General features: G+C 35.7%; 1 non-coding gene across 1 annotated transcript; it reads left to right on the top strand.

Moving 5' to 3' along the window:
• The first annotated feature begins 4713 nt into the window (after positions 1-4713).
• Positions 4714-4818, top strand: LOC115934494 (small nucleolar RNA U13). Its single transcript, XR_004070285.2, has one exon. It is a non-coding gene; the product is annotated as a small nucleolar RNA U13 (small nucleolar RNA).
• The last annotated feature ends 13892 nt before the right edge of the window (positions 4819-18710 follow it).

Here is an 18710-nt window from a genome sequence, read left to right as displayed (position 1 = left end):
GCTCATGCCTGTAATCCCAGCACTTTGGGAAGCTTAGGCAGGAGAATTGCTTAAGCCCAGCAGATTGAGACTAGCTTGGATAACATGGCAAAACTCCATCTCTACAAAAAATACAAAAATTTACCAGGCCTGGTGGCACACACCTGTAGTCCCACCTACTTGGGAGGTTGAGGTGGGAGGATCACCTGAACACCTAGGGAGGTCAAGGCTACAGTGAGCTGTGATCACAGCACTGCACTCCAGCTTGGGCAATGTAGTGAGACCCTGTCTCAAAAAAAAAAAAAAAAAGATCCTGTTATGTAGAAGCATTAGTAACTCAGTGTCAATTAGAAGTTTAGAAGTTCATGAGACTTAGACCTTGTGTATACAATCCACAAAGTCAAAGGCTCTGTAAACATCAATAAATGCTGCAGACAATCTTGTGTCAATCAGTCCTGCTAGATTTCTCCTGGTAGATTTCTCTACCAGGAGAAATCTAGCAGAGAAATCACAAAGAGATAAGTGCCATAGAAATGGTCAGTAGTGAAAGAATAGTGACTAAAATTCTCTATACTTCTCATGCAGACTACCAATACAAAAAGCACATACTTGCAATTTCTCAAAGAGGACAGTGGCATAGATTGTTGACTAAAAGCTAGAAATTAATAGATCAATAATATGGAAACTTGGAGATAGATTCCACAGATTCCATCCAGATGGAGCCATACACAACAAGAAACTGATGAGAGAAAAAAAATTGTAAGAATTAGAAAACTCCAGTCAGAGATATGGTGGCATGAAATCTTCCCTGATTGTTTTACTGGGGCTCAGTGTTTCCATCAGCTGTTCCACATGACAGCACATTACTAAGAGATAATTTGAGAGGGCCTGGATCAAAGAAGCTTGCGGCAATTGCTGTTGGCAGTCTCTATTGGCATTTTGAAATGACAGCCTCTCTGGTAACTGTCAAAATCTGGGTTCATGTCTACATTGTTATGTTTAAGCCAAAGGCATTCTTAACCCAAACTTGGCCCTTGTCACCATCTCTATTACCAAGGCCTCCCACAAGTTTTATTTTACTGAAGGGTTTGGAAAGGCATTCACAAACTTATAAAAACATTAGTGTTTCATAAGCTACCTGGTGGCTTCCATAATATTTCCATCTGCCATCTACCTCTGTAACCTGGCCAAGGAATTTTCACCTAATTGCCTTTTCAAACAAGGAATTCTAAAAAGCAATGATTGTAACTGTTTAATATACAACTGACAAAAAAGTAGCTTTCATTTTTTGTCATTCCACTGATATGAAATGAGAAGTGTATGTATGTGTATGTGTGTGTACGTGGGCATACACACATGTATATTTCTCAGGAACAAAGTCACTAATGAAATTTGACTGCCTCCATTCCACCCTGCTGTTTTCAATTACACAAACTCATTAGCTAAATTATAAGGACAAGATAGCTCTAGAATTGCTACAACGATGATTAAAGTGAAGGTGAAAGATTATTTTTTACCCAGCTCAAAATATTCACCTTGAAATTGCTAGTGGGTAAGAGAAGCTAACTATCATACTATACTATCTTTTTTTTTTTTTTTTTTTTTGAGACATTGTTTCACTCTGTCGCCCAGGCTAATGTGCAGTGTTGCAATCTCCGCTCACTGCAAGCCCCGCCTCCCGGGTTCACGCCATTCTCCTGCCTCAGCCTCCCCAGTAGCTGGGACTACAGGCGCCTGCCACCACCCCCAGCTAATTTTTTGTGTAGAGACGGGGTTTCACCGAGTTAGCCATGATGGTCTCGATCTCCTGACCTCGTGATCCACCCGCCTCGGCCTCCCAAAGTGCTGGGATTACAGACGTGAGCCACCACACCCGGCCATAACACACTATACTGTCTTAAAGGTTGCCCTGAATAAAAACCATAATTTGAGGAGTCCACATAACTAACTGGGGAAAGTGGTATTTTGGGGATGAGAAGCTTCCTCAAATTTTGCTATGTAGTGATAAGAATTTGGCTCTTTCTGGCCACCTTCTGTGTCATCCTGTCATTCGCCACCGTTAAGTAATTGGCTACTTTCCTCCACTGTCTCTCATTATTTTCCTCCTCCCACCTCTTTCCTTTTCCTAACTCAGTTCCCTTGCTTTGATTTTCCTTTCCCCTCTGCCTTGTCCATACCATAGCATTAACATAATCACCTAGGATTCACACTGGGTTCTAGTGTTCAAGGTTCTGAAACGGCTGGGTCAGCCATTTCTGATCCTTTTCTATCCCCAGACACATAAGGGATGTAGCAGGCAGTGCCATCAAAATCCATGGCTCTCTACAGCACTAATTTTAAGAGGTGGAGAAAGGCATATCAGATTCTCCAACGAAAAAGAAACTTTGTAGGTTGAAAACTTTTAAATGCTTCCAGTGAAGATCTGATCAGCATGTTTCCCTACATTTCTTTTTTTTTTTGAGACGGAGTCTTGCTTTGTCGCCCAGGCTGGAGTGCAGTGGCGCGATCTCGGCTCACTGCAAGCTCCACCTCCCGGGTTCACGCCATTCTCCTGCCTCAGCCTCCCGAGTAGCTGGGACTACAGGCGCCCACTACCACGCCCGGCTAATTTTTTGTATTTTTAGTAGAGACGGGGTTTCACCGTGTTAGCCAGGATGGTCTCGATCTGCTGACCTCGTGATCCGCCCGCCTCGGCCTCCCAAAGTGCTGGGATTACAGGCGTGAGCCACCACGCCCGGCCTCCCTACATTCCTTCTATGTCGTGTTGGCATCACTGGAAAGAGCCTCGCCTAATGTGGTGGCTTACAGACCAGCATCACCAACATCACCTGGGAACTTGTTAGAAATGCAGAATCTCAGGCCTCCACCCCAGACCTACTGAATCAGAATCTGTGTTTTAACTAGATGCTCACATTAAAGTTTGAGAATCACTGTGCTCTCATGGTAGGAATATAGTAAAACCCAACATATCTAATGGTGTAAATGGCATTCAACTACTGATAACAACATATGTAATAGAATATTATGATCTTTAGAGTAAAGCAAGCTGCTTTTTATTTCTAGCATTTAATAACTGAATCTTCAACAAATCATTTAACCTTCCAGAACTTCGGTTAACTCATGTATAAAATGGAGATTATATCTATCTTACAGAGACCATGCACATACGATTTTTAGGAGAATGCCAGGCTTAGAGTGTGCGTGCAATAATTTTTTACTATTTATGGTTAAAACTATTATTATTGTCATCATTATTTAATCAAATTGGCTTTATGTGCTAAAAAAAAAAAAACCTATTTAGATCAAGTTACACAAGCATGCTTCTCATCTTCCCAAAGCTTACAACATAAAATGAGCAATAACTATATGGGCAATTGCACAAAAAAAGCAATATGCTGACAAGATAACATATTCATTCAAATCTGTTTATGCTGAAATTTTAGTGAGTGTGAGCTTGGGTTTATTAGTCTGACCCACTGATTAAATAGCATTATTTGAGTCATAAACTACAAAATCAGAAAACCACTAAGAGATGATGAGATTAAAACATTCACCAAACAAGAAATATGTCAAGGAAGAGTCAAAAACTTTGGTACCAGAGAGGCTTTATGCTGCTAGATACACTTTTTTTTAATCAAAATACCAACTTAATTGTTAATGGAATTTTTAATTATCTATTATAATCCGAACTGGCTAAAACACATAGTTCCTTATAAGCTCAAACCAAACATTTAATTAAACCTACCAAGCATAAGTGGCATATTTTTTATCCTGTCCCTTAAGCGGAAGTGTCAGAAAAGGCCTTTTACTCTTTGTTAATTGAAAAATAAATAGGTTTCCAGGAGAACAGAGTCATCTCTTTAGAACAATTCATCCACCATGCAATTGTACAATTTATATCTATTCTAGGTACCAACCCTTGCCATTGCTTAGTCTGATAATTTGGAGTAGAAACTAGAAATAAATAAAAGCATTATTTTTAAAAGTATTTCAAAGTCTTGTTTTTAGTACTTTGCATTCAACCCCAATCCCCAACATAACTTCATTATGTTTAAAAATATAATTTTAAGAAAAGATTATTTATATTGTTTTCAGATAGTCCTTTTGAACCGTCTTACCAGTAATTAAGAGATAACTATGAGGCCTTGCACGCTGGCTCACACCTGTAATCCCAGCACTTTGGGAGGCCAAGGCAGGAAGATCACTTGAGGTCAGGAGTTCAAGACCAGCCTGGCCAACATGGCAAAACCCCATCTCTACCAAAAATACAAAAATTGAGCAGGTGTGGTGGCACATGCATGTAGTCCCAGCTACTGGTGAAGTTGAGGTGGGAGAGTCACTTGAACCCAGAAGGCAGAGGTTCCAGTGAGCTGAGATCATGTCGCAGCACACCAGCCTGGGTGAAAGAGTGAGACCCTGTCTCAATTAAAAAAAAAGAAAAAAGAAAGAAAGAAAGAGAGAGAGAGAGATAACTGTGAGTCTTTTTCTAAATTTCTTCATCTGCCCCCTTTCTAATTTGTTTGCATTCATTGAACTTAGATGTCCAAATAATCAAAACCCATTACTAACTGGCTTTTACTAAAATCACTTCTTCACTTTCTCAATAGTTATACTAAAATGACCAACATTCTTTATCTGTTTATTAATGTTTAAATATTAACAAATTTCATTAAATTAGCTCAACCAAATAACGTTCTGGTACATAAAAATTAATTTGAAATATATAGTAATATGATCCTTTTGTAGTTCATGAGCATGATGATTGGGTGTTCGCATACATGTGTGAGATGTGCCACCCTCTGAACCTAGTTACAATGTGGGGATATTACCTGTCTGACCTGAAAAAAAAGAAATATATATTAATAAAGTAGTTAATCATTTGAGGTTTGAAATAGACTTTCACAGAAATTCAGTTGGAAATTCACAGATTGTATAACAGAAACAAGATCTGTAGTTTACAATACAGAAATCCCCTAACACATTATTTATTTAGAACAGCACTGCCAGGTCACAAGTAGTGTCTAGATAACCTGGAAAGCCAAGAATTGGCTAGAAACCCAGTCATGGATAAAGCTCTGAAGTTGAATTAATTTATAAAATAGAATGTGATTCACTTTGAGTTATCAAACAAACATAATTTATGAGCTTCCTCTTTACCTTTGTTTTTGTTTTGTTTTGCTGGGGGTTTTTAATCAGCTTTCAGTCTAGAGGTTGGGGGTATATTCTTATCAGCTGACCAGAGACTATAAATAGAATAGACAATGGAAAGAGCCTCCATTCATCCATCCATTCATTCATTCATTCATTCATTCATTCATTCTCCAGAATTCTAGTATATACAAATTTGTTTCTAATGCCTAGAAATTAGAAAAAAAGAAGGTCACTGCTCTGCTGGTCAAAAGGGAAAGTAAAATATATTTTCTTTAAGAAGGGCAAAAAGATATTAACCACAGGTGATATAATTAAATTATTTCATTATTTTAAAATTACGGTTTCCAGGCCCTACACCTACTTGTTCAGAAGCTATGATATGCCAGTCACTGGCTGGTACTGAGCAGGACAGCAGGATCCCTGCCTTCATGGATCTGAAAGTCTAGTGAAGCAGAAAGAGAAGTAAATTGGTGATTACAAGTGGTACTTAAAGTACAAAATTCTATGGCATAATAGGAAAGGGGGCCAACCCAGAATGCAGGCATTAGAACCTCTTTCCAGGTGAAAGAAGGGTATCTAAGTTGAAATCTGCAGGGTGTTGACAAATATTTGCTGTTAATTATCAAAGCCATAAAAAGTAACATAATAATATATAACTTTTTACATATTAATACTTGCAATTTTTTTTTATTCCTGTGTTCAAAAGGGTTTGGGGTAGCAGGAAATGGCCTGATAGAGTACTGGTGAGAATAAAAAAATTGATATTATCACTTTCAGTACAATGTGGCAATATACATCAAAAAATATAGAAATATGCGTACATTTGACTTACCTAAAATACCAATTCTCGATATTTGCTTTAAAGAAAAATATATGGACAAACTATCTACATTACCATCTAAATGTCTAACTATATAGTGACAATTAAATAACTAATAGTACATTCATATAATGAAACAGCACTAAGTTATTACAACATTGGTATAAAGAAATATTTATTAACATGTATACAATCATGATATATTAAGTAAAATGAGAAGATTACAGACATATGCATAATAGAAACCCTTTTTGTTTAAACACACACACACAGAGTTCTGGAAAGATGTAAAAAGTGTGTTAAATAAAGTTATCTTTGGGTAAGAAGATTATACTTTATTTTTTGGGAGGACTTTGTGTGTGCCTCTATTACTAATTTTTTACATTAAAAACATGCTGCTTTTATAAGTATGGAAACAAAAGTGATGGGATCAGGACAAATACGTTAAATCCTAAATATTTTTAATCCCACCCTTCTTTCAGCTTCTAAGGAGAAGCAATAATAAAAAAGAGGTGCCATGTAAGAAAAGAATCTAGAGAGGCCCACCCAGCAGGAGCACAGCTAGGTGTGGAGCCCACGGCAGAGCAGATCACCAAAGGCTTTGCAGGCCCAGAAAGAGGAGCCTTGACTTTCAAAGAGTCATGGGACCCTTCATAAGCTATTCTAAGCCTTCCACATCCAGGGAAAGTATTTGTTACAGAGGAACAAGATAACAAAAGAGCTCAAGGAAAAGAGGTCTTGAGGAAGTAAAACTACATTAAAGATGAGGCTGTCCTCAACACAGCCAAAAATTATTTTTTAAGACATCATATTAGATTATGTCACTCTTCCATTCTAATCTCTCTAACAGCTCATCTTTCAACCACAGTGAGCCGAATTCTTTACATGGTCCCACAAGGTCTGACACCTGACAATCTTTCTGACTTTTTCCTCTTCTGCGATCCCTGTCTCTTACTGCACTCCAGACTAGCCTCCTTGCTATTCGTCTAATATACCAAGCACAATCTCACCTTGGAGTTTGTGCTGGCTGTTCCCTCATCAAGAATGTTGTTCCACCCACTTCCATTTGGTTAACTTCCTCCCTGCCTTCAGCTCTTTGCTTAAATGTCACCTTTAACAAGTCCCACTTTTACCACCACATTTAAAGATGCAACCGTCTTTCATATTAACCCCATCCCGTACTTCCAATTGCCCCATCCTGCTCTATTTTTTTTCATAGCATAATCACTTTCTATCTTCCAACTTATTTATTATGTTGATTATTATTTGTCTGTGTCCTTGCTACCGGGGCAGAGCTTTTTGTCTATATAAGCACTGACATATCATAAATATCTAGAACAATGCCTAGTACTCCATTGTTCTTAAAAGATAATTTTCAATAAATAAATGAGTGAATAAAGCTGCATGCTTATTTCATGCTTCAACTTTGAGGTAACTTAGAGTCTGGTTACCTTTAGGGAACCATGTAAATTAAGTATAAGAAAATCTAAAATAATTATAAGGCCTTAGAAAGGTTCTGCTGGGGTATTTGGAGTTATAGTATCAAATAAATATTCAAACTGTTGTATGCTATCTATTAGTGTCATTCTTAAGCTCTCATCTCTAAGATCTTATGTTGTAAAAAATAGCTTTTAATTTGATATCTAGGTTTTGGTTTCATCACCTGTAAGATGAGGAGATTGCACTAAATCATCATTTTGATTTCTTCTAAAGGTTTGGAATTTCACACTTAAGAATTTCAGGTATTTGTCCCAGTATTGTGGACTGAAATATTGCCAGTCATAGCCCCTCACAAAATATGTTGACTAGCCTTTTTTGATATAAAACTGCCTTTAATTCATATTCTCCTTTTCTGGATTCTTCTAGAAAACATAAAAATTCAAACGTATGTTTATAAATACACAAAAGCAAGAAAAGAAAAATTGAGACATTTCTCTTATTCTGAAAAAACCTCTGAATTTTGGAAATTATTAAAAATGCTAACAGAACAAAACACATTCTTTTCTTAACACCATTTGAAAACAAGACTGTTTAGAAATATTTCATATGACAACATTTGCATGTAATGATTTTGAAAAAGGAGGGATTCTCCTTTTTTTCCCCCTCCATCAACTTCTCTTCTGAAAAAAATTAGTACTTTCACTATTGCATAACCTGGTAGAGTTTATGAAAGTACAGCTTCCATCATTTTTTCCTGTTTTTTACTATTACTTTGAAGGTTTCTTCTATTTTCAGCTTTTGATGGCGTCACAGTTTCATAAAAATGTGAAGACATATTAAATTCCTAAGTTCAACAGCATTTAAATCCTTTCAGAATCATTGCAAATTCATTAAAACTAGAGAAAGCAAGTGACTAATCTGTAAATTCAGCATTGTTTGAATTTACAAAGATTATACTTTTAAATTTAATATATGAGAAAATATGATTTTATGAGCAAACCATACATAGATAATATGCCTTCAATTTTCCTAAACTATGAAGGTAAACATGTCAAAAAATGAGTTAAGTTTTACATATTTTAGTATTAATCTTCCTCTGTCTTTGCCACTCAATCTAACTAGGAAAAATACTTTTATGCCTTCAAAATTCGATGAAATATTACGTCTTTAAATATGAACACTTCAGTGTTACTGCTTCATCAATGAACAATTAGATGTTTAATATGTTACAATGATCTTCACATTAATTTGCCTGGAGTGAAAACAGGAGCTCCACACAGGATTGATCAAATGACTTTTAAGTTCCCCAATGCTAAATTGTTTCAGAATACAAATGGAAATGCATTATAGCCACATGAGCACTCAATGAATTCCTAATGAGCAGATGCCATCAGAGTGATTGCAATATATAATGACATTACCTGCAGATGAAAGAAGCACCCAGCACTCTGCATTTGAAACCTGGCATTGCAATGACATCCTTTGCTGGATCAATTCAAGTCTCATTTAGACTGCAAATGAATGTGCTCTAGAAGAAGGTATTTTATAAATGGATTAAATGGATAGCTTTTTTTTCCCCCAAAATTCTTAAATGTCCCTTACTTTCCCTCAGAAATCATCTTTTCTTCAACTGGGGAATGCCAGACTAAGATTTCCAAAAACCTGATAAATGTTTACATCAAATGAACCACCATGCCCCCTCTTCCTCCATAAAGCGCCTCGAATTTCTTCTTTCAGGGGCCACATTAGTACAAGGGTTATAATGGCGTAAAATAAGCCCTGAGAGAGAGAGAATTTCAAGGAAGTGTCCACATCAAAACAAGAACTGCTCCATTCACTGCATTTTTTCAAGAACAGGGATTTCTAGAGTAGAGACAATGTCAAATCTTCAGTCATTGTTTATCAAAATTGGACACACATAATATTTACTAATGTTTATTGGTTTTTTTTGTTTGTTTGTTTGTTTGTTTTTGAGACGGAGTCTCGCTGTCGCCCAGGCTGGAGTGCAGTGGCGCGATCTCGGCTCACAGCAAGCTCTGCCTCCCCGGGCTCACGCCATTCTCCTGCCTCAGCCTCCCGAGTAGCTGGGACTACAGGCGCCCGCCACTATGCCCGGCTATATTTTTTGTATTTTTAATAGAGGCGGGGTTTCACCGTGTTAGCCATGATGGTCTCGATCTCCTGACCTCGTGATCCGCCCGTTTAGGCCTCCCAAAGTGCTGGGATTACAGGCGTGAGCCACTGCGCCCGGCGGGTTTTCAATTTTTATAGCAGCTCCAAAGTCCTTTTCTGCTGTGCAGTTGGGATCCCATTCACTCCTTCTGTGGTGTACTGTGTTCACCCATAAAATCAAACAAATGGAAAAATGTCCTCCTTATGCTTCAAAAAATTATCTTCTTGGAGCCAGGACAAGTAGATTAGAAAGCATTGAACCCAGACATTATGTCCAGTGCATTTCATCTGAGATGGCGCAAGTGAAAAAGGGGAAAGGTGCCAAAGCTTCACAGTGCTTAGAAAAAAAAAAGAGAGTTAATTACCAAAAGGCAGTGCAGTCAAAAACGTGTGGAGGGCAAAACAGAGTGACTGCCTGTTAAAGTACAATGTAATTAGAAACAAAAGTGGTATGCATGGATATCTGTCAGAACTAGTTGGTTTATGCTGTAGTAACAAAAAACACCACCATAATATCAGAGATTTAGTGCAAAAAAACTGTTGTTTCTCAGTCACCCGAAGTCCTTCATACCCCCTGAAAATGTCTGTCCTGAAGGCATGGGCTCTGCTTCGATTAGCTGCATTGATTACATGGCACTATCCTTGTAATAGTGCTCCCGAGGTCACCCAGCAAAGGAGTGTGCTGGGCAGTCTCATGTGGATAGTAAGTACTTCTGCACCAAAGCATTGTTTGTCACTTCTACTCATATTTTGTTGGCTGAATTGAGTCACGGTATCACGTCAATCTTCAAGAAAGAGTGGAAATACAATCCCGTTCCCACCAATATCCCCCAACACTGTGTGCCTAAAAAGAGTAAAACCGGAAACACTGGTGAGCAACCCAAACATCTTCCACACCATGGAAAATCAAATGAATCAAAATTTCCTTCTAGATGCCAAGCTACATATTCCCCAACCTACACTGACTTTGTCCTAATCATTTCTTTACAAATAAACTTATGTGGAATTATGGAATATAAATTCTCATGGAAATATGGATGGAGCAGTTAAGTAAATTAATATTAGTGGAATTAATCGTTACATAAAAGATGATTAAGAGTATTTTATCCTTAATGTCAAAGCAGATAAAACAAATAAGAGATATTTATTTTGAACAAATTTTGATAGGTAAAATTATACTCGTTTATTAAGGTGAACTAAAGAATGACTACATTGATAATCAGACCACTGCAGCCACTGCCAACACCAGCACAGACCACTTGGAAGCCAATATATTATCTTGCCAGTGCCACAGCCATTGACCGCACCACGCCTGCTGCCCAGGGGCCCAAAAACCCGCCCACCCACCTGGCTCACTGCGGCCATTGCCAGCACATGAGCAAGCTGCCTGGAGACCTAAGAATTGGCCTCCCCAGACCTGCTAATACCAATGCCAGTATATGTCACTCTGGGGCCCAGTTCACCACTCAGTACAACTTCAGTCCACAACTGCCACATCCCCATCCCCAGAAAAACTTCAAAACAGCCTCCACTAAAAACTTCACTCTAAGCTACCGAGGAAGTCATGGACACTACTGAAGCTGTCTGTGGGTTAAAAAATTATACAAAGACTACACTACTGCATGCCACCAGAATTAAGGCCAAAGTGCCCTATCCAAAACATCATAGATATATCTTAAGGAAAAAGTCCTCCCCTATGAAAGCAAATTCAAAAACCTGGAAAAATTGACTTTACAACAGATGTGCAGATATCAACTTAAGGACACATGAAAAAATTAATAAGCAAAGAAATATGACATTTCCAAAGGAACACAATAATTTTCCAGCAACAGATTCCAATTTTTAAAATTATGAAATCCTGAATGAAGAGTTAAAAATAATTATATTAAAGAAGCTCAATGACATACAAAACAATTTAGATAAACAATACAAAGAAATCAGAAAAAATAATTCAGGATACAATTGAGAAATTTACCAAAATAATAGATGCCATTAAAAAAAAGAAATCTGAGAACTAATTAATTCACTAAATAAATGCAAAATATATTTGAAAGCTTCAGCAATAGACTGGATTACACAGAAGGAAGAATTTTAGAACTTGAAGACAAGTCTTTTGAAATAACCCAGACACAAATAAAGAAAAATAAATAAAAAGAATGAACAAAGTCTACATGACATATAATACACAATAAAGTGATGAAATATTTGAATTATCAGTGTTCCAGGAGGCAAAGAAAAAAATGAAAGGGATAGACACCTATTTAATTAAACAATATCTGAAAACTTTCCAAATCTAGCAAGAGATGTAGATATCCAGGTACAGGAAGCTCATAAATCTCCAAACAGATACAATTCAAAAATGTCTTCTCCATAGCACATTATAGTTAAATTGTTATAAGTCAAAGACAAAGAAAGAATTCTAAAAACAAGAAAAAAAGCATCTAGTCACATTTAAGGGAACTCCAATCAGACAAGCAGTATATTTTTCATCAGAAACCTTACAAGCCAGAGAAAATTGGATGATGTATTCTAAGTGCTAAAAGAAAAAACTGCCAGCAGCAATGTCCTTCATAAATGAAAGAGAAATAAAATATTTTCCAGACAAACAAAAGCTAAGGTAATTCACAACCGCTAGACTGGCCCTATAAGAAATGCTGAAGGGAGTTCTACATGTGAAAGCAAAAGGACAATATCTACCATAATGAAAACACATGACTGTATAAAGCCCACTGGTAGAGCAAACATACAAATGAGGATGAGAAGGGACTTAAATGTTACCGCTATAGAAAACCACTAAATGACAATGATAAACAATAACAGAGAACAAAAAGAACAAGGGATATACAAAACAACCAGGAATCAATAAATAAAATGACAGAAGTAAGCCCTTACATGTAAATAATAATCTTGAATATAAATGGACTACTCTTCGCAGGTAAAAGATATGAACTTCCTGAATGTTATTTTATTTTATTTTATTTTTTGAGAGGGAGTCTCACTCCTTGCCCAGGCTGGAGTGCTGTGGCGCAATCTTGGCTCACCACAACCTCCACCTCCTAGGTTAAAGCAATTCTCCTGCCTCAGCCTCCTGAGTAGCTAGGACTAAAGGCATGCACCACCGTGTGCAGCTAATTTTTGTATTTTTAGTAGAGACAGGGTTTCACCATGTTGGCCAGGCTGTTCTCAATCTCCTGATGTCATGATTCACCAACCTCAGCCTCCCAAAGTGCTGGGATTGCGGGCGTGAGCCACTGCACCCAGACTTGAATGTATTTTTTAAATCCAACCCAACTATATGCTGCTTACAAGAAATTCATCTTACCTGTAAAGACACATGTAAACTGAAAGTAAAGGGATGAAAAAAAAATTCCATGCAAACAGAAACTAAAAATGAGTAGGAGTAACTGTACTTATATCCAAAAACAACAGACTTTAAGTCAAAAACAGTACGATTAGACAAAGAAGGTCATAAGATAATAATATGGTGATCAATTCTGCAAAAGGATATAACAATTCTAAACATATATGCACCCAACACTGGAACACCCAGATATATAAAGCAAATATTTTAGATCTAAAGAGAGAGATAGAGTCCAACACAATAGTAATTGGGAAATTTAACATCCTACTCTCAGCATTAGACAGATCATCTAGACAGAAAATTAACAAAGAAACATTGGATTTAAACTGCACTTTGGACAAAATGGACCTAAAAGACATCTACAGAAGATTTTATCCAACAGCTTCAAAATATATATTCTCCTCAGCACATGGAACGTTCTCCAAGATAGACTATATGTTAGAACCCAAAACAAGTCTCAACAAATTTTTGAAAAATAAAAATTATACCAAGTATCTTCTCAGACTATAATGGAATAAAACTAAATATCAATAAAAAATAAACTTGGGAAAAATATGTAAATATAACGAAATTAAACAACGTGCTCCTGAATGACATTGGGTCCAATTTCTAGGAACAAATGAAAATTGAAACACAACATACCAAAACTAATGGGATGCAAAATCAGTGCTAACATGGAAGTTTATAGCACTAAAATCTACATCAAAAAAGTAGAAATATTTTAAATAAGCAATCTAATGATCCACCTCAAGGAACTATAAACATAATAACAAACCAAACCCAAAATTAGTAAAAGGAAAGAAATGACATAGACTAGAGCAGAAATAAACAAAATAGAGACTAAAGAATACCACAAAGGGTCAACAAAACAAAAGGGAAAATAAACTAAATTAATAAACCACTAGCTAAACTAACTGTGAAAAAAGAGAGAAGACCCAAATAAATTAAATAACAAATGAAAAAGAAGACATTATAACTGACATCACAGAAATATAAGAGATCAGCAGAGACTACTATGAACAACTACACATTAACAAACTAGAAAACCTAGAGGAAATGAATAAATTCCTAGAAACACACAGCCTACCAAGGTTGAATCAGAAATAAATAGAAAACCTGAGCAGACCAATAATGAGTAAAGAGATTGAATCAGTAATAGTAAAAATAAAATCTCCCGTCAAAGAAGTTCAGGATCAGATGTGTTCACTGCCAAATTCTGCCAAATTTAAACTCCAAAGAAGAACTAACAGCAATTATCTTCACACTATTCCAATAAATGAAAAGGAATGAATTTTTCCTAAGTCATTCTACAAGGCCCTACTACCCTGATACCCAAACCAGATAAAGACACAACAACAACAAAAGAAAACTACAGGACAACATTCATGATGAACATAGATGCAAAAATCCCCATCAAAATGTCAGCAAACTGAATGCAGCAGTACATCAAAAATATCATATGTCATGATCAAGTGGTATTTATCCCATTGATACAAGGATGATACAACATATGCAAATTAATAAATGTGATACATTACACAACAGAATGAAGGGCAAAAGCCATATGATTATCTCAACAGACGCAGAAAAAGTATTTCACAAAATTTAACATCCCTTCATGATAAACTCTCAACAAACTAGGCATAGAAGGAACATACCTCAATATAATAAAAGCCATATATGATAAACCCACAGCTAACATCCACTGAATGGGGAAAAGCTGAAAGCCTTCCATCTAAGAACTGGAACAAGACAAAGATACTTTTATGACTCCTAATCCATATAGTGCTAGATGTCCTAGCCAGCCCAATTAGGCAAGAAGAAGAAATAAAAGCCTCCAAATTGAAAAAGAGGAAATCAAACTGCCCCTTTTGGCAGACAACTTGATATTATATCTAGAAAAACCTGAAGATTCCACCAATTAAAAAACCCATCTTACATATGGCAAATATACTCAATGAAGTGGCAGGATAAAATATCAACATCCAAAAATCAGTAGCATTTCTATAACCCAATAATGAACTAGCTGAGAAATAAATCAAGAATGCAATACCATTTACAATGGCTACCAAAAAAATTACCTAGGAACAAATTTAGCCAAGGAGTTGAAAAACCTCTACAATATTGGTATAAAAACAAACACATAGACCAATGGAACAGAATGGAGAACCTAGAAACAAATCCAAATATTTATAGCCAGCTGATTTTCTACAAAGTTGCCAAAAACATACATTAAGGAAAAAAACACCCTCTTCAATAAGTGGTGCTGGGAAATTGGGTATCCACATACAGAAGAATGAAACTGGACCATATCTATAACCTTATACAAAAATCAACTCAATGCATTAAACACTTAAACCTAAGATGCAAAAGTGTAGAACTGCTACAAGAACACATCAGGGAAATATTTCAGGACATTGGTCTAGGCAATGATTTTATAGCTAAGACCTCAAAAATATAGGAAACAAAAACAAAATTAGACAGATGGGATTACATTAAACTAAAAAGCTCCTGCTCTGCAAAGGAAACAATCAACAGAGTGAAGAGATAACTTGGTGAACAAAGAAAATATTTGCAAACTATCTGACAACGATAAATACAAGGAACTCAAACAACTCAGCAGTTAAAAAAAAAAACCCACAAATAATCCCATTAAAAAGTGGGCAAAGGACATAAATACATATTTCTCAAAGAAAGACATACAATGGCCTATGAGTCTATGATTAAAAAGGGTTGACATTGGTAATTACCAAGGAAATACCAATCAAAACCACAAAAATATCATCTCACTCCGCTTAAAATGGCTATTATTTTTTTTAAAAACGATGATGGTGAGAATACAGAGAAAAGAAAACTCTTAAATATTTTTGGTGGGAATGCAAATTAGTGCAGCCATCATAGAAAACAATATGGGGGTTCCTCAAAAAACTAAAAGTACAGCTACCATGTGATGCAGCAATCACACTACTGGGTATTTATCCAAAGGAAAAGAAATCGATATATCAAAAACATACCTGCACCCTCATGTTTATTGCAGCACTATTCACAATGGCAAAGACACAAGATCGACCTAACAAACATTTATTAAAAACGAATGGATAAAGAAAATGTGATATATGTACACAGTGGAATACTACTCATTAAAAAGAATGAAATTATGTCATTTGCAGCAACATGGATGGAGCTAGAGGTCTTTATTTTAAGTGAAATAAACCACACACCAAAAGACAAATATCGCATATACTCATTCATAGTGGGAGCTTTCAAAGTTGATCTCATGAAGGTAGGAGAGTACAATGTAGATATCAGAGACTAAGAAGGGTGTGTGGGTTGGTTGGGGGTGGGAGCTGAAAGAGGCTGGTTAATGGGTACAAACATACAGTTAGGTAGAACGAATAAATTCTATTGTTTAGTAGCAGAATAGAATGACTATAGCTAACAACAATGTATGTTATATTTCAAAATAGCTGGAAAGGAGGGCTTGAAATGTTTCTAATACATAGATATGATAAATACTCCAGGTGATGGATACCCTAAATAAACTGACTTGATCATTACACATTCTATGCATGTAACAAAATATCACATGTACCCAGTAAATACATACAAATATTACGTATCAATTAAAAATGAATGACTGCATTGAAAAGTGTATGGAAATAAAAATTTTAAATAAGTATATGTTTCTATTTCTATATCCAAAGTTCTTATGATTTTTGCTGAAGTTCTTAACTCAATGTCAGACACTCATAAGAATGCCTGACAACAAGATCATTTGTAATAAAAATCTAAAGTTTATAATTTCACCACTAGAGCTAGCTGGATGCACAAAATTTTTTTAAAGCATAATTAACAACAAAAATCCTTTCACATATTCTCTATATCATCCAATATACTACAATTTGTTGCTTGTATTATTCAGTGAGTAGTCTTAGGGGATCTAAACATTATATCATCTCATAAGTAAGTTTAGCAGATGAAAGCATTAGTTGCTCAATATAGTGTGAAAACATAAGGTTAAATCAAAAACCAAAACATTTCACTGTGTAGTGTGACAAAAATACCTATAAGAATTAGAAAAGTTTGAATTGTAGCTTCTGTTGCTTTCTAAGGCAACAATGTTAAAGAAATCTACAATTGCCATAAAAGCGGGCAGAGCAAGAACGAAAAACAAAAAGCTCGAATGGGACAAGAAGGTAATAATTTGTTTGAATTTATGATTGATAAAAATTAAAAAATAATTAATAAAGAGAGAAAATGAGAAAATTTAAAACAGAAATACAAGCTATACCTAGAAATTGATTATTTTAATATACTAGTTCTATTTATCCCAGTGAGTGTTTATTCTCTTGCAGCCGTCACATTGAGGGCTAGTATATTCATACCAGAAGCCTCGATTTCTCAGAGCCCTTTTGGATTTCTTCTTTTGAAAAATGTCAAGTGCAGTGGAAGCAGAGATATTACTGGGCCTGAAAATCCCACATTTTCCTCAGTCCTGATTTCATCACATTAAGAAGGGCATTGCTAAGCTGGAGCTCATGGAGACCAGGTAGAAGGGGAAAACAGAGGATTAAGAAGTATGCTCTTAAGAAGAATGGATAAAGATCCTGGGGATATTTAACCTAGAAAAGAAAAGCCATAGGAACGACATGATAGCTCCCTTGCAATATTTGAAGAGCTATATTCTACAAAGGGGATTTGATTTATCCTCTGTAGTTAAAAATCACAGACTGTTACAGGAATATTGATAAATATAAAAAATATTGGTAACAATTACGACTGACCAAAAAGGTATTATTTGGTAGTAAACTTCCCTTTATAGAACAAATTCCAAAAAAAAAAAAAAATCAGATACTTATCTTTTGGGAATGGTATGAAAGAACATTTATATTGAATAGGAAGTTAGATAAAAATAAACCCCAGTATTCTTTCCAATGTTCTGATTATTATAATCTATGCATTTAGGGCTTGGACACATTTCTTAGATATAAATTTGATTTTAGGGAAACAATCATTAACGGTCAAATCTGGTGATTTAAGTGGGCAACCAAACTAAGTTATGCCAAAATAAATATTTTATTGTTTATTGTATTTTTTGAATGAAGTGAGACCTTAAAAATAATAAATGAACTTTCACATTTGCTTTAAACTGACTCTGACTAGAAAGCCCAATGTAGTTTTCGTGCAGGTTTTGTTGGTTTTCTAGATGTATTGTATTTCTAAAATGTATTTTTTTAACCATAGAGATATTATTCTGTTCTTAAATGTTTGAAAATTAATGTAAAGATGAAAAAACTCACAGTCCTGTCAGTATAGTAGCACCACTGTTATTTTGAGTGGTCATTTTTCCAATATTTTCCTTTTGTATGCAGTGCTTACATACAGTCTATTCTCATTATTCATGATAGCTATTTTCTATAAAGTTACCACAAACACTGATTTAGCAAAAAATGAGCCACTGTTCCTAGGAGAAATGTAGTATTAGGCTCCTGTGAGCCTCTGTTCACATCTTCATCAATTAATCAATATATAACCTTGCTTTTTGTATGTTTCTATTCAAAAACGCTTTATTTTTATATATTGTTGATTGTTTCGTTAGCATTGAACTGACAGCCAACACCACTATAACTAACTCATGCCTGAACAAAGCTTATCTAACACATTTATTTTCTCCATAAGGCATATCACAGCCTTTTTGTGCTTAAGAACACAAGACAGCATGTTAGAGACACATCTGAAGACTATTTCAAATAGTAAAATCATCAACAAGAAGCTGAAAAAAAAAGT

The sequence above is a fragment of the Gorilla gorilla genome, chromosome 3, assembly GCF_029281585.2.
Source record: "Gorilla gorilla gorilla isolate KB3781 chromosome 3, NHGRI_mGorGor1-v2.1_pri, whole genome shotgun sequence".
Taxonomy (NCBI): Eukaryota; Metazoa; Chordata; class Mammalia; order Primates; family Hominidae; genus Gorilla; species Gorilla gorilla.
Note: the sequence above shows the minus strand (reverse complement) of the source record. Positions and strands in the feature narration are given on the sequence as shown.